The sequence below is a fragment of the Ascidia mentula genome, chromosome 6 (genome assembly GCF_947561715.1).
Source record: "Ascidia mentula chromosome 6, kaAscMent1.1, whole genome shotgun sequence".
NCBI lineage: Eukaryota > Metazoa > Chordata > Ascidiacea > Phlebobranchia > Ascidiidae > Ascidia > Ascidia mentula.
Window position 1 is genome coordinate 4550093 of NC_138571.1, and position 17840 is coordinate 4567932.

At 39.9% G+C, this 17840-nt stretch overlaps 1 pseudogene; it reads left to right on the forward strand.

The window, feature by feature from the left end:
- Positions 1 to 1733: 1733 nt before the first annotated feature.
- Positions 1734 to 17521, forward strand: LOC145906948 (protein NLRC5-like; annotated as a pseudogene).
- Positions 17522 to 17840: the final 319 nt, after the last annotated feature.

The following is a 17840-nucleotide window of genomic DNA, read 5'->3' on the forward strand; positions in this document are numbered from 1 at the left end:
AAAACTTGTTGTCGTTAAAATTTGTCGACAAATTGAAATAAAGTGCGTAGATTCGTTTAGGATCGGATTGGTTTAAATAACAAAAAATATGATTTGTTGTGATTTTAACAAAACATATGACAGATATGAAGCAGTTGATTGAGGAACAATTGTTATCGTAGAAGTCGTGCGTCACAAAAATATGATTTTTCCAAAATACAAAAGGAGCTATAAATGTGTCCTTTCATTTAAATTGAAATTGAACATGTCTCGTTTGCACCAACATTTGATTTAAATCATGGTCTATGCAAAACAAACAAAGCATTGTTTTCTCCAGGCAGAATTGTGCAGCAGACAGAGATGGTGGTTGGTGGTTTCACTTTTGTGGTCGCTCAAATTTACACGGAACCATTGTACGAAATCCTCCTGGACTCGTTTATCTTCGGTGGGGAATGAAGCTTTTCAGTACTCCATGGAAAAGATCCACCATGAAACTTAAATGCTGATAAAGTTAATGAGATATTTCTCCTGATTAAACATGTAACACGATGAGTGCTATGAATTGACTTACTTGAGAAACGTTGTATATGTTTTTTTGAGTTTTTCGTGTACAGAATTTTTATTACGATAATTGAATAGGGTTGCGGTTAAATTGGACGCTTTTCTGTATTTGTTTCTGCATCTTGATCATGTAAAAATACCAAATATACAAAGTAAGTATGGAGTGTTTGTATTCTATAATTTATCCACAACCAATTGACATTAACGTTATCGTTTTTATGCTTTATTCACTTTGCTTTGGCCACCTCAGTGCTTGCAGACAGACAACTACTCAGCACACTTACATAATGATAATTACAGAGAACACACAACATTCTGTCCAAATGACGTAATTACAAAATGTGGTTGAAGGCTACTCGACGTAAGACCTTGGTATGGGGTACAACAATTCTAATATCATTCATACAAAAATATAAATGGATTTTTTACTTTAACATTGCCTATCGGTTTGTCCAAGTTTTTACTAATCCAAAATTTCAACAAAACATTTTCGAGTTCGCCCCTTTTTGAAAACATTTGAATTTATTTGCATTCACCATGAAACCATTGAGATCATCTCAATTAATTTAGTATGACTTACCCAGCTCCTGTCGAGCAGAACAATGGGCGCGCTTTTTAATGAAGCCTCTCTCTTCTTGACTGATTTATCATTTATAGCTTATGTTGCTTTAATTTGTAAAACACGGATTCGCGGGGTGTCACAGTTGGAAAGTTACAAATTACTGATACAATCCAATCCAATTAAGCAAATACCGTAAATCATTCCAAAAATTTAAGAACGACTGATATGTGGAATCGGGCGTGTTGGTACGTAAGATAACAAGAACATGGGGATGTGATCGTAAAGTGCATTTCTTACCCGTTTCAAAACCAATCTGCCATTGTTACTCACTTTCGCGTATCGACGTACATTCTCCTGCATTGCATGCCTTCCGTTTCTGAAGAGCTTACTAACTGTTTTGCTCTTATGTGTGTTTGTGACAAGACAAGTTAAAAGAAATCGATTTGTGGCAATTAATTATTTCAAAATCGATTTGTGGCAATTAATACAATTAATAATTATGTATTTTTTTTTATTTTAACAAAAGGTTGTTGCACACTAAGAGCATCTTGTTTGTTTGTTGGATTTGTTTAAAGCCGTGAATTTCGACACTGTAGAACGTGTGTAGCATTGCCAAATCGAAACAAACCGCATGAATCTGATCAAATCAAATTTTGCTCTGGAATCAAATGACAAAACTCTTCTAATGCTTGGTCTAAATTTTGTACCTACGCCGAAGTGGAACGAAACCACAAAACGTCCTGGATGGGTAAATGTCATCAGACATATCCGGCGACTGGAGTGGCAATGTTTGTACGATGATGATCGGGTAATGGAAGAAACAATTCCTGAAAAGCTTAAGATACCCAAGTTGAACCGACCTGACAAAAGTGAACTAAGTGAAGAGGTTGAAACGTATGCAAGTTCGGTATTCGCAAAGGTTCGCAACATGGACAGAGCTGCCAGGAGTCTATTTGTTAAACATAACAACCTACCTGAACACCTCAGGGAGAGCTTGCACAAATTAGTCAAACTGACCAGGGAAAATCAAATAACTATATGCAGAGCAGATAAAGATGGCAAAAATATCGTACTTAATTTCCAAGACTACATCACTGTAATGTCGAATCATTTTTCTTCTTTCCACAAGTTGACGCTGACACCTGCTACTGTATTCGAGCGAATGAAGGCTATAAAACACACCTGCGATGACCTACTCATCAAGCTACATAAGCTTGGGGCACTGAGCGATAAAATGCTTTTCAATACGGCTTGAATTAAACACCACGGGGCGGTCTATCGACATATTTCTGGCCCCACAGCAAAGTTCTTTTCGTGTAGCGACCCTGGATACGCCTATCCCCTTTTCAAGACACAAAAACTTGTGGAGCGCGTTTCATCAGAACTGGATCGAGAAATACATGATATATCATTAATGACGCAAGGCCGGCCAAGGAAAAGGTGCAGTTGTACAGGCAAGCCTTCTCGCACTATCGATTCCTTAGCGAGGAGCAGGCGAATAAACCTGACGATCGTCCAGCGCAACCACCACGATACGACCGACCAAAAAGAGTCGCACAGCGTGTTGTCCGAGCTATGCTGTAAACACTAAAAGTTAAAGCTGAATCACTGACTTCGTTTATTGGCGAAGCACCCGGAATCGATTATTTTACCGTCGGGCGAACATGTTTTGAAGGGTGAAAGCGTCGCTAATAGTAATATCGAATATTTGATACATGGCGTGTTGCGCAAAAAATCCCCTTGAGACTTGAAACCAATTGGCGAAGCTAAATTCATCGCGCACTGAATGACGCGAACTCGCCAAAACTATTTTGGCTAAAAAGCGCCGTCCATTTCACATAATCCGTCGGAGCGTTGTTCGTGAGTCGTTGTCGCGATGGCAAGAGATTTAAGCGGAGCTTTACTAAGATCCCGCGCACCCCGGCAGTCTTGGTGGTGTTGTGAACCGGTTACGGACTGCTGTGGGCGCAAGCCATAAAACGGCGAAGCGGTAGCTGGGCAGTCAAGGTACATACACGTTTCTTAGCCCGCGTCGTAAACATTTTACGCGTTCACGTGTCGTTGTGTCTGGAATCGATTCTTTGTGAGCAAATACATCTTGTCTAAGTACAGAAATTTGCTCGTAAATATCGTGATGTGCAATACATAGTAGCAATTCGAAATATAACAAATCGATATATTCTCTAAATACGCTTGGGTGGTTTTCATTAGACGAAAAACCGGTTCCAGTATAGTGTGTGCCGTCGATCGTGTGATTCGTGCAAGCAGGCGACGGCCGGATCAACTGCAAACAAACGCGGTCGCAAGTCGTGAAGCGCTTTAACCACACATCGAAAGAACGCTTGTGGCGCCATTTCATGCACACGGGCAGTGATAATTTCATTGGAGCACCGTCGCGCATATTGAAGAGTTACAATCGCAGTTATCACAGTAGCATCGACATGAGTCCCGGTGCACCCGCCCGCCAACTTACAAAGTGCGCGATTACATCAGTGAAGTTATCCGGGGGACTTTATACAAATAGGATTCACAACGAGTGAACAAACATAACTTTGAGGTGGAGAAAGTCTAGAGAACCAGGAAAAAGCGCGATATCAAAGGAGTATCGACTATCCTTCCAGCACGGCGAATAGAAGCGAGTGGAGCTTTTTCGGCGAAGTCGTCCCACAGTCTGAAGGGGTCTTCGTATTCCAGATCATCAAGATTTATTCAGTGATTGTGACGAACTTGCTTAACTTAACGGTTGGAAGTCCCAGTGAAAGCCTGTGGACTACGCTGTTAGCAAGCTCCGTCGGTTACGTATTGCCTGCACGTAAACTGTAAAAACGTCGCGATGTACGTGACCCTGCCATCGAAAAACTCCGTGGACCTCTTCCCGAACAACCGTCCATCTGATTTTACAACATAGCTACCCACCGCTATTTCCCTGAAGACGGGCGAGTGGGAGCATTCGTGAAATAATATTGGAGAATTGGAAGGTTGGTTTGACATCACGCAAGGTGGCAGCACGCAGCTACACGCTTAATGCGTGCTATTACGAAAAGGGGTGAATTTTAGTGAAACGAATGCGAAAATTAGAGGATTTTAAAATAAAACTCTTGACCGGTCTATTTACCTTCAACAAAACAACGCAACGCATCCGTTTCGCGATGACCCTCTTACCGAAACAGTCCCACTTGCTGGGTTTCAAACGCGAACATCTTTCAACCTCGCGTGGTCAGACATACGATGGCACCATTACTAGAAATAGTTCCGACGGTCGATGGAATTGTCAAAATACACGCGCTAGATGGAATTGGCGTGTCACGCGTTTTGCGTGTCACACAGTTCGCATTCGACATTTCGGCACCATCAAAACGGCATTATATGACGGGTTTGGCAAACTAATATAATTTTATAGAGGTAACGTGATTGTGACGTTACATTTCAGCAAGAAGCCGCTACGCCTTTGAGCCTGACTCATCAAATATCGTCAGCGTCGAGCCGACTTCATGGATTTCGAGCTCTATCACTGCCAGGACGACGGCGGCTTATCTCATTTCGCTGGCTCGCTCCTGATGCGCGGACATGGGGTCGATAACTTATCACCCATTTTTGGGCGCGCTGTGTTACCGGTCGAAATCCGTTTGAGTTCGAAATCCATTTGAGAAAAAATGGGCATCACATACCTAGCTTTGTATGTAGATGGACAGATCTATCCGCGCCCGGGGCGATAATCGTGCATGGACGAATTGCAAATCGAAGTCATACTCTCACGTGACCCGACAACAGTGCGTGTGTTTTGTGGTGTGTACGCACGAGACGAACTTGCATCGTTACATCATCGACCCCATGCGTTGTATATTGTAAACAGCGATCTATCAAATCAACCTAGAATACATTGGCTTGTTTTTTTATTTCGATGCTCGCGGGTACGGTGAAATGTTTAACACTTTTGCCAGACCGCCGTTCTTTCAGGAAATCAGCGCTTTTTTAGAAGCCGACACGACTGTAAGACCGTTTCGTTGGTAAATCGGGCGGGTAGTAAAAGACACCAACCTACAAAGAAAATACAAAATTAGTACATTTGGGAGTCAAGCATCTGGAAGGGCCTGCATATTTAAGGAGTCAGGCGAATCCGGTATCTGTCGGATTCGTCATTCTCACGAATCGCACCAAACTGAGAAGTGTCGTTGTGGTTAATCACAGGTGAAATACAGCCTGAATGCGAGTGTTTCAGCTTGTCATCTGAGTGTCAGTCACTCGTTAGTTGTATCTGCTGGTAAAAAGATTAGCATGCCGAGTTTTAAGATTTATGGAAACAATTCGAGAAAAGCACATGCATACAAAGACTTTGGTACTTACTTACGTCTCCCGCCAGAATCGGCGTTTCGGTTAGTAGTGCGTTCTTGTTGCCCATCGCTTGACCCTTGCTTGTACGATGGATTTGTAATGTTGGGTGTATTCAGGGTCAAGGTCTTCGGTGACCCAGGTTGCGTGTGGATTGTTTTCGAGCATGGAGAACTGTCGGTTGATTTTCTATCTGCGTCACACGGCCGATAGGGTATATCGCGGCGGGATACTGTATGAATGGATTTATAATTGTTATGACATCACGCTGGTCATGTCTTGTTTAAGTTGTCTGGGCCGATTTCCCGTCAATCGCCGTGTTTTGTTGGCCACTTGTTTACTTTTTGCGACTTTCGGGCCATATACTCTTGTAACGATATGTACCAGGGTTGGTCATCATGTCAGCGAATACGATCGATAAGAAAACATTCGGTTTGGGTCGAGTTTAGCAAAGTAGTTTGCGTATAGTTGTCTTACGATACTAAAAAAATATTAAAAAAAACAAAAACACTACAAAATCAGACGAGATCGTCCAGTTAAACGATCAGGTGAACAATCCTGATCGACATATTGGCCGCCCGTAATGTGTAACGTGCATTCGTTTCAGATTTGATGTGTGCAAACGTAACTGGAAATAGCAGTGTGTTGTCCTATACATCCACATCCCAAGATGACGTGCTGATGTTAGATATTTCATTCAAGTTACCATGGTTGGGAAACTGCCTTCAAACTACTTTCATTGTTTCGCTGAATGTACCTGATCGAACGCTCATGTAGCGACAAACAAAACGCTTGCTATCATTCATTCCATTACATGTTGTTGAGTTACATTATAACCCGCCTAAGTTGCACAAGCAGCGGTGTTCTGTTGACAAAAGATAAGAATTGACTTTTGTCCCGTTACAAAGCCGACTTGTTGTTTGTTCTGTTACCAGGTTAGTTTAACGAGTAAGAAATGTTCTCCATCTGGTAGAACATCAAACCTTCGGCATCCTGATGTTAAACACGTGCCACATATTTTAACTTTTGTCTTTTTCGACTGAATTCAAATACCAGCTAATGCTTTCCCAAACAAAACCCTATGTTGGCAGTGTACGATATAATCAGGTTTATACCGAACAAAGTGTGTTTTACAATGATTATAAAATCCTGCACCTGCATAAAATTATTTCCACACAACTGTGTGATGCTCCATTGCGTGAATGTAACATAATTGACAGGTTTGACCTCAGGTTTGTTGCATTGATGATTCTGATCACTGCTTGCTTTGTCACAATTTGTACTCCTAAAGTCTCCAAGATGTGTTGTAGTTTAAATAGGTAAAGAGAGAAGTCGTGTGTGAAGTTTCATTGACGTTTAACGAAGCAAGCGGTTGGTCAACGTTGATGTTAGTCGTCAATCTGACAAGATTAAAACAAACTTAAATCAAGGACAAATGTTCAGAAACAAATATTTCCATTCCAATTTTAAACATTTTTATGGGCTGGACAAATAGTGGAAGATTATTTTTGTTGAAGGTTTGAGTGTCTTGAGCGAGGCAAACACGAATTGTTCAAATTATCTAAGCATTTAAATTTGTCACAGTCGATGTCAGTGTTTACTGAGAACCAACTTTCTCATTCCTCCGAGCAAGGTATTCACTAAAGCGTGACGTTGTTACGTGTTTGGGTGATTGTTGTTGAAGGGCGGTTTGATGTTGTGAATGCAAGGAATTGGTATTTATTATCATAAATGTGTGCGTCCCAAATTACTTGGGGTTTGATTTAAGATGTCAGTAAATGTTGTAATTATTGAAGAAAACCTTTGTTATGTGCAAAAAAAGCCATAATAATATTGGTAAGCTGCAGACAGGGTGTGTACACGCACTGTTTCGACCAGTGAGGTCTCATCAGTGCAGCTGTTGCAGTGGCACTGTGCTAGCTTTTACACTAGCAGGCACAATATATTCCACTTTGTGGTACCTGTCCGGTCAACGTCGATCTGTTGAGTACCCTATACTGAGTAACAAACAACAGAGACGAACCACTGTGGAGCGCACTGTGGCCGAACAGATCTGCTTGGTAACCGATAGCGCTAAAGGCAAAACACCAATGCAATATATGTGCAAAAAAAGCCATAATAATATTGGTAAGCTGCAGACAGGTTGTGTACACGCACTGCTTCGACCTGTGAGGTCTCATCAGTGCAGCTGCTGCAGTGGCACTGTGCTAGCTTTTCCACTAGCAGACACAATATATTCCACTTTGTGGTACCTGTCCGGTCAACGTCGATCTGTTGGGTACCCTATACTGAGTCAGCTGCACTGATGAGACCTCACAAGTCGAAACAGTGCGTGTACACACCCTGTCTGCAGCTTATCAAACCTTTGTTGTTTTTAAAAAATTAGGTTTTGTTATTGAAATAATCAAGTCAGCAGTTAAATGCCGTGTGTTTGACGTGCAATTAAATATAACCTGCAGGTTTGGGAAGTAGGTTTTACTGTAGTGAAATAAATTATTTCTAGTTTGCTCGAAAGTGAATTAAACCAGGATCAAGCGTTATTAAAAAATTTGACCAAGCACAAATACAAGGTAAGTTATGCATTGAGTTTAAATAAGCGAATATTGGTCATTGCGACCATTTATAGGGTTAACAAATATTTTAATTTCGGAAAGGGTAATTGTAATAATTCTATTTCACTTTTTACTGTCGTCAAAATGAAAACATTAATTTTCCTCATGACAAATTGTTGATGTTCCATTGGGAAGTAAAAATTTCAAACGTTTCTTATTACAGTTGTCCGAAAGTCTTGCATGGTTGCAAACATTTATTCTATTTTGTTTCAGAAACAATCAAAATCGAATCAAATCTTTGTACATAAATATGTCTTTTTCTTCACCTCAACGACAAGGTAGCGTTAAAATCAAATCTTTAGATTTAAAAGCTTACTAAAGATGTGTATCAGTAAATGCTAACGTCTAATGTGGTCTGTCGCAACCCATTACTCCCATAAAGTGTAACCGGGTGCGATCCTACGACCGGAGAATTACCATCATACGGACCCTTGAGGTTTTATCGGTGGCCATTGAATTTTGCCTTTTGCAAAATACACGTGGTTTAAATGTATTTCCTTCGCAAACTTCACATCTGTAGCATGACCTTTAGACACGTTCACAAACCAGTTAAATTTGATTAAAAATCTCTGAAACACTCATATACCAATGAAGTGAGTTCAAGAGATGTGGATGATATCTCACTTAACCTGGTTAATGTTCCAGTATCACATGGAGAACATGAAATTGTAAGACGGTTTTATAATCAGCAATGTGGAGCCAATAATATGAATTGTGTATAAGCGACTGCTCGAAAAGGTTGATCTAACTTTCAGACCTAAAAGGTCTCATCAGTGCAGCTGCTGTAACTATAAGACGACTTTGCTGACCAAACGGCCAAGCAAAGACTTCCACTTTGTGGTGACTATACAATCACCGTCATCCGTTGGGCACCAAACTAGGTTTTATAATCGTGTTGTACCCGTAAGCTCCACAACCACAATGTTGATGCAATCAAAATTAATTCACCTTTTCAAAACACATGATCTACAACATGAAACAGTTGTAAATAGTTTACTGCTATTATTTACAAAAAAAGATAATATGTTGGTTTTTGAATGTTGGTTCTTATAAAATTAAGAGATATGACATAAGCTCTCTCATACAGAACATACATTATGTGAAAAACAACCCAATTTCAATCTATTTCGCTACGATGGATTTAAAACAATCCTAAAACACTTGTGAACAGCACAGCGAATCATATTTTCAACTCTACAACACGCTATTTCGCTACGATGCGCTTACGACGTACGACGGAGTAGAACTCAATTCTACTCTATCGTAGCGTCGTTAGAGTGACTTCTTTAGTCGTAAGGGACGCCGCCGAATGCTTATCCGACGGCGCTCCGACGCAGTGGGCGTACAACTGCTCCGGCGGTCGTAACCGTCGCATCGTAAAATGCCCTTGCGACGCGCATACGACGGCAGTGGGCCTTTTCTTGTCGATAAAAATGCTTTGTAATATCAGCAACGCAACTTACAACGTCCATTTTGGAAAGAAACAAGTTGTCAGCTTTTCTTTTGTTAACTTTAATGCAGAAAATCTTTGCAGAATTGTCCATCAAACACACATAACGATTTTCTTACATTAAACTCAAATACGTGCAGAATATCCAAGGAGAAGGATCTGTTCTTGGCGACCAAAACATTCACACAACTGGACCAGTCTTCAACGCACCAGTTATGATGATGAAACAACAGGTCAACATTGTTCAACATACAACACCACAACAGGTCAACGTTGTTCAACCTACAACACCTCAACAGGTCAACGTTGTTCAACCTACACCACCACAACAACCCAGCTTTCAATCACAAATACAGGAAAAATGTAAGATTGGAAGATTAAAGTGTTGTCAGCGACCAAATTTTAGGAATTGCATCTACCAGCATAAAACATCTAAAAAATATCTCAAAATTACCAAGGATTTGATTTGGTTCTGGGAAACTTAATTAATCGACTGCTCGAAAAGGTTGATCTAACTTTCAGTTAACTTTCATAAAATTTGTTTATGTGAGGTCAGTTAGATAAACCTTGTCCATTTTAAGCTTCCGATAAAGGCTTTGAGTCGGAATCGACTCTTCATTGATTCGTAGAGAACAAATTTATTTTGATGTTATAAGTTAACTTGGAAACAACGCAAGAATAAAATTATTTCTGCCAGAAGAAAATGTGCCTGGAAGCATCAATATTGAACCACAGTAAAAGTTAGTAAAAGTCTGAAAAGTTTAGTATCCTGCTTTTCTAACTAACAACGCAATATCAAAAAAATGCTGAGTACAAATCGCTTTGTTTGCAATTCTAGAGTTTAACGTTGCTCGTCGGACAGCGAATAAATGTACTTTGGTGTGGAAGAAATGCTTTTTGTACATCATATATTACAAGTTGTACACAGCCAACACCATTTCAAAGTGTGCAAACAAGGTTACTCATGTACACATTACACCAGTCAACAAGTACGCAGCTTCAGTTTGAAATCACGTTGCCAACACTTCATTCAGAGGTTACTGAAAACTCACACATACACCGGTGGTGGAATGATTACTTGTGTGGCCGAAATGTTTTTGGCGACCCTAAAATTCGTCCCATCGCTTGAGGAGGGAGATATTAAAGGTTTACCCTAACCATACAGCTTACAAAACCCCAAATGCGATTTTTGAATGGGTCGCAAACGTTTTAAAACGTAAAAACATAAAAATACACGATAAAAACAACGTTTTTCGTTGTGAAAATATAATGAATAAAAAGTAAATTGATGAATTTGGTAAGTTTGATCATTTACAAAGCATTTTACTGGTTTGGGTATTACTGAAATGAATAGATTCAGTAGTTAATGGGAATTGCTCTTCTGGCACTTCTCATCAATTACTATGCCTGGCAGCAAAAATAGCAGTATATTTAGTAGTGTTTTCTTTTGCAAGATGGAACAAAGACACAAAGTAGAAAACAGAACGTGTCATGCCCAAAATCGTCCTAAACTACAGCTATTACTGGGAGGTGTCAATTAGTTGGACTTTTAAATTGGACAAAGCAGAATAAGATAGTCGCTGCACAAAACAAGTATATAAAAAAGCCCCTAAAACGTGACGTCCTACAAAGCGGCATGGGAAAAAACGATGAAAACAGTTATATTTTGGGTTTAGGCCAAGGCCTGATCAAAAACTTGCATAGCTGGTGGAAGACCCAGTGGAGGCAGTGAAATTACAGCCATAAAGACAACCAAACCAATCAAACTTTCGCAAATAAGGACAATTCAACATAATCAAACTTACGTCTAAAAAAACAACATAATAACTTTACCATTTCCTCCACACCATTTAAACTACGTAAAAATCTTACAAAGATTTGATTGGTTTTCGTACATTTCGTACATTTCGTACATTGCGTTTCGACTTCAAGTCGTTTCGGGACTTGGGTTTGGTCTGATCCCAACACGATGAACCATATCGCCATAGTTTTATCGGCACATGTGAATTTGTTACGTTTAATATTTCTGTTTGGTTACGTGGGAACAAAGTGCTTTATGTTAAAGTAAACGGATTGAAGGTTAAATCTGCCTACTATGTAAAATCACAAACCAACCTGAGGCCATCCATTATTCTGTTTGATCAAAACACCTGACACATTGTACGAGCAAGGTTTGCATCAAATAAAAAAACTTGTTGTAGGCGAAGAACTGAAATCAACTTTAGAAAATAAAGTGGAGAACATCGCCAGTGAAGAATCATCACTTGCAGAAATTACCCAACGAAACATAACACCAGTCAACCTATCCATAGTCAGCAAACCACAACAAATTGATGACGAGTTTCAAGCAGAAGGACATTACCACCGTAGAGAGGACTTGGCAAAAGTTTACGATCGACCATCCGGTGACATCAGCCCTGAAGAAATGTTTACTCGTGCTATGCAAACAGCACAAGAAGAAGCAGAACAGAAATTCAAACCCGAACAAGAGGAAGCTAAACTCGAATACGTGGAAAAGCATGGAAATATTGTTGGTGTTTTCGGTCAAGCGGGTATCGGCAAGACAACTTCATGCAAAAAGTGGGCTTTGCAAGCTTTACATAGAGAGTTGTTTGGGAACATATCCTTTATTTTCTACATTGTAATCCGAAACGTTAATTTCAAAACAAGCATGACTTTCCTACGGTTTCTCTTTCACACCATGCTACTTAGCTGGGAATACTCCCCAGAGGTAGCTCAAGGCATAATGCAAGCAATCAATGGTGATCCAGATGTTCTTTTGGTTTTTGACGGAGTCGATGAAGCAGCTTTTAAACCATTCTCAAGTACAGTTCCACCTCCTCTGTTGGATAAAGAAAACAAAGCAGAAGTTTATCTCAAGCATTTGTTGAGTGGAAATTTGCTTCCACGTTCTCGGAAGATATTCACGTCACGAGCAGCTCCATTCTACAAACTCCATCCTACACATCGACCAAGGTTTATTGTTCAAATACTCGGTTTAACTCCGAATTCACAGAGAGAACTTGGACAACAAATATGCGGTGCAAGATATGACTCTGTACAGGAAAAACTTAAACAAAACACCAATATGTTCTCTTACTGTTACGTTCCAGTTAATTTCATACTAACCGTCAACTATCTGCTGAGTCATGATGATGACAGTCAGCTTGTTTCGCTTACTCGTGTTCTGGTATCCACTTGTATCCAATACTCACAGACTGAACATCTGAAGCATGGCAATCCACAGTTGAACAAACTGTCAAAACTGGCCTGGAGCGGATTTCGGAACAAGAAAGTTGTATTCAAGTTACAGGATTTTAGAACCGCAAAACTGAATGACACAACAGTTCATGCTTATCTGAATACCTCAATTACAAAGCAGGGAAACTTAAAGTTGACAATACTGGACGGACATAAACGAAGATATTTTTCTCGCTGCGGTTTACCTGATGACGATCATGCCTTTAAAAGAATTCAAGAAACAATACACCCGCTTTATCAAGGACAGATGGGAGGTTGTTGCCAAGTTCGCGTTCGGAATTTGTAATTTTTCAGTTTTCAACGATATTGAAGCCGTAGTTCCGGGATGTTCAAGCAAAGACTGGAACGCTAAGAAAAAGCTGCTGGAAAATCTCGCATCGTGGGTTATGGATGAACTAACCAGGAAAGGTACGCTCCAATGTTGCAGCTGGGCGCATGAAGCGAACGATGAGGAGATAACTTCAATCGTGTCCTCCTTACTCCCTGATGAGATCGACCTCAATTACTCATCGATCTTCCCGGCTGACGTCGAAAATCTCACCTTCGTGATTCAAAGGAGAAGCAAACCGGTAAGTTGTTGTTAATGCCTTTCTGTACCCATGGCGAAAATCCGGGGAAGGGGGCGCAGGGGACTCCCCCCACCCGCAATTTTTCAGTTTAATTTCCTCCAATACAAAGTCTTCTTCAACGAATAAAAGAATTATTTGAAAAAAAAACCGCATCCGTAGCGGGAAATCTGTATTATTTCGATGTTTCGTCATTTTGTGGTAGCGGAAAGTACGGCAGCTAAACCCAGGTTGCAAAGTCGCTTGAGGTTATACGTATTTGAGACACAACAAACTTTCCGATATATCTTTATGTCGTATAAAAATAGATTGATGTCCTTTTGTGGCGGCGGGATTATTTTCCGAAGTCAGTTTTCTTATTATTATAGATGCTTTAGAGAGCTGCAGACAGGGTGTGTTCACGCACTGTTTCGACCTGTAAAGTCTCACCTGTGCAGCTGTTGACAGTGGCACTGTGCTAGCTTTTACACAATATAGGGTACCCAACAGATTGACGTTCACCGAAAGGTACCACAAAGAGGAAATTAGTGTGCCCGTTAGTGTAAAAGCTAGCACAGTACCACTGTCACAATATTTTGTGTTTATTGCTAACAACGTGAAATGGTCTGCCAAAAGTGGAGCTGATGCCCATTTTGTGAACAAATACGTGTTCACGAGTGATTTTGCACTGATGGTGCGACATGGGTAAATGTATGGTAAACGCAATAACGGTCTGGATTTGTGTCTAGGATATCTTGGGGTTAAAAATACCAAAAATAAATTGTCTGCTACATCACGTAAATGGAGTTTTAAAAACGTATTTTTGAGTTTAAATACAAGGGTGTCTACAAGTGCACTAGGTGAAAGTTCTTGCTTCACCAAAGGAAAATTGGGTTTGTTTAAATTTGTAATTTTATTAAAATACGCAATTATATCTGCATGAACCAAACTTTGAACAAAAAATCTCCGACTTCCATATATGTTATTACACAGCATTGCTCGATCATGTTTGTTATTTATATTCACACTTTGTTTGACATGGATATTATTTCATTCAAATGAAGATGCTTGATCTCTGCCTCTGGGGCAACAACATAGAAGACCGTGGTGCGGTTTACTTAGCAGATTGCATCCAAAACATTAAACACGTGGAACTGAGTGGATGCGGCCTGACAAGTGTTGGTGTCAAACATCTTTCCGAGAAGATTAAACTGTTGAAGAAATCGGTAAGTTATTTCATTTTCGTTTTGGTCGGAATTCGTCCAACGCACACGAACGTCTGTGTCGAGTGTCGAAGCAAACATCCAAAGCACGAAAACAAAAGTTACAGGCTTAGATATTTAAACCCTGACTGTCGCCATGTCGCTATGTACTGCTTTACCGTTATATTTCCACTATACCCCCAACTACAATAAAGCATCTCTGCTGAAGATGTCTGCAAATCATATTTTTGGGTAGTACCTCATTCAATAATACCTAAGGTAAATTTCTGCTTGTTTTAGTGAAAGGGGGTCGCTGATGAAATTAAATGGAAAAAAATGTCGAGAGCGAAAGTTGTTTCTTAACCGTTTACCTGTTTGTTTCTTACCGTATCGGTACTGTAGCACCACGCATGGTTCCCTGGACTAATGCTTTCCATACGCATGTTTTTCAACTTAATTCTTTGCATTTGGAGCACAGACAGATCGAAGACTGCAGACGGAGTTAGGTTTTCCTGCTTAACTCGCAGCACAGTCTTTTGGCATTCGGCTCGACGACAGACCTTTTTTCCATTGTACTTTGTTAAATACCCGTTTGCACTTGACTCTGTCAAATCGTTGTCATTCTGTGTCATTTTACTTTGACACCCAACTAGTCTTCGACACTTGATTGAGCAACTGGCCCGCGGTAGAAGTTACTCGCGCAGTCACTAACGCGCTTGGAACAGATTAAACCCAACGCCGCCTGATCTGGCAAACGTGTGTTTTCCTAAATAAATAAGTCTGCTCTCGGAGTCGAATTTAAAGTCCTATTGGCTGGATGATCGTTCGTTTGTAGAAGAAGAAATGTCTGAAACAGTACTCAGCAGTGGAGTCAAATCAAATCATTTCTTTAGTGGGCAGCTTCACGGCATTTAGGCTAAAAGGCGCTGTCTGTGTATATCTATTAACAAGTAGTGAGAAGGTAAAAAAATATGCACCAATAAACGGGAAAAGTCTACTAAAATAAATTTCTAGGTGATAGTCCCTTGTGCAATGCGGAGCGTTACGGTCTCATGGCACAGATTTCTCTTTAAACACTATTTGTTGGAATGTAGGGTCGCCAGTTAAAATGGTTGCAACTTTCATTTATAGCGCTTTGAAATTAATCAGTTAAAATGCATGCGAACAGCAGTTTAAATGTGCGAAAATACACAATGTAAAATTTCGCATGCCGAGTCTCATCAGCAAACTAGTTCTACACGGGTGGTCGTAAGATGTTTTCACATCGGAAATCGTTTTTCCTCCGTCATTCATTCTGGTACAAAACCTTTATTTCGTCTGTCCCAATTTCTGTCCCATTTTAATAAACTAAAAAAAGGAATTGGTTTAAATCTGGTTAACAAATGTTCACGCTTGACTAAAAATAACTACTACTTGTTTGATTCGACATCATAATTATGTTTTTTGACATCACTTATCTGTCTTGTTGTTTTCACTTTGTTTATCTTGGATATTACTTCGTCCAGCTCAAGATGCTCAACCTCACTCGCAACAATATAGAAGACCTCGGGGCGACTTACGTAGCATACTGCATCCAAAACATTCAACAAGTGGATCTGCGTGAATGCGGCCTGACAAGCGTTGGGGCCAAATATCTATCCGAGAGGATTCAACTGTTGAGGAAACCGGTGAGTGATTTCATGTCTGTCCGAAGCAACGATGTTTATTCATGTCATTGTCGAAATTCGCCCGACACACACGAAGCAACATCAAACGCAAGAAAAAAAGGAAAGTTACAGTTGGCAAAGTGTATTTAGTACACCACACCTTACAAATTATGCAATGCAAGTTAAATTACAGTGCATTGTGAAAGCGTTTGTGACGTCATTGTCGAATTTTGAAATTGTACTGCGTGAATTACCGCACAGTGAAACTGAGTCAATGTTAAAAAGTGATCCCCACGTGGCGTTGACGACAGCAGTGACCTATTTTCTATGTTATGTTAAAACGTTTAGCAAATCACATGTAATAAAAATTGTAAAGACATGGACAAGTTTGCACCAGAATTCACAATTATTTTCCCCTTATTAAATGTGAGATCATTTACCACATAAAATTATGCACTTAATATCATAGGTAAAAGTAGCGCCCATCTTGCCAAACGATTTCCTGTAAGCATTGCAACAACTTTTATGTAAGTAAATCCTAAGGTATTTGTTGTGCCTTATTTATTTTACTAACTGGCAACTTATATCGTTTTCATCAAGAATTTAAGCAAGCGTCGCAAATTTCGCAACTGTCCTTCCTTGGAAGAATCCTCTGACAAAAATATTATCCAAAAATATCGCTACACCCGGTGAAATCGAACGTTATATTAACTTTTTCCTGTAATCAGGTAAAATTAAAAAGACAGACTTCGATGAGTGCTAGCGCTAACCTCGGCTTTCGGGACAAAGTATGATCATGTTGTACTCGAGTACCAGGTCTATCTTGGCAAAACCGTAACCTACTTTCAGTTGCAGCATCCAATCGCTTGGTAACGGTAGTGCTGACAATGTGTGTTTAGTTGAGGATTAACCGTCACCGACTATTCTATCTTGGTTGTGAAAATGTTACAAGTTGCCGCTGAAACCAGCTCGACTTTGAACCGTTTTGACCATAACCACTCCTTATCCAAGTATATGCAGAACGACGTCACATCGATAACGCAAAACAATTACAGCAAAATAAGAATACAAATATTGACGTAATAATCGGACGAGAAGAAAGTTGATGTGTTTATCTAATACATTTTAGTTTATATTCTTACAAAACGAATCTGGCCATATTTAGATAATTTCGACCATAACATGACCTAAAGTTCTTTTGTTGTTTAGATGGAGTTACTTGATCTGTCCTGGAACCATTTGACTGATGAAAGTGCTGAGTCATTGGCTGCATGTGTTCACAACATTAAGAGGTTTCGTGCTTTGCGTTGTGGCTTCACGCAAACAGGGAAGGATCTCATCAGATCAAAGTCGCGAGGAATAGTGGACTTGTAACTTTCCATTCTAGCTTGCAGTTCCTCAAGCTATTTCCGATGAAATGTGCATTCAACTACATATAACCACGCTACGCTGATTCAATGACGTAATTCGTGATGCAAAATAATTTGGATTAACTGTGTATTACTCGTATCATTTGCAAATTTGTCTTTTCCGTTTTGTTTTAAATTTGTCTGTGACTTTGTCAGTTCAACTTTGTCAAGTTTTGGATAAATTTCTTATTTCAAAAAACTTATTTACATGACTCTGGTACGCCACCACGTTTGAAATTCTTGCATCATTTTCATTTCCCAAGTTTCCTTCCATGCCCTATCCT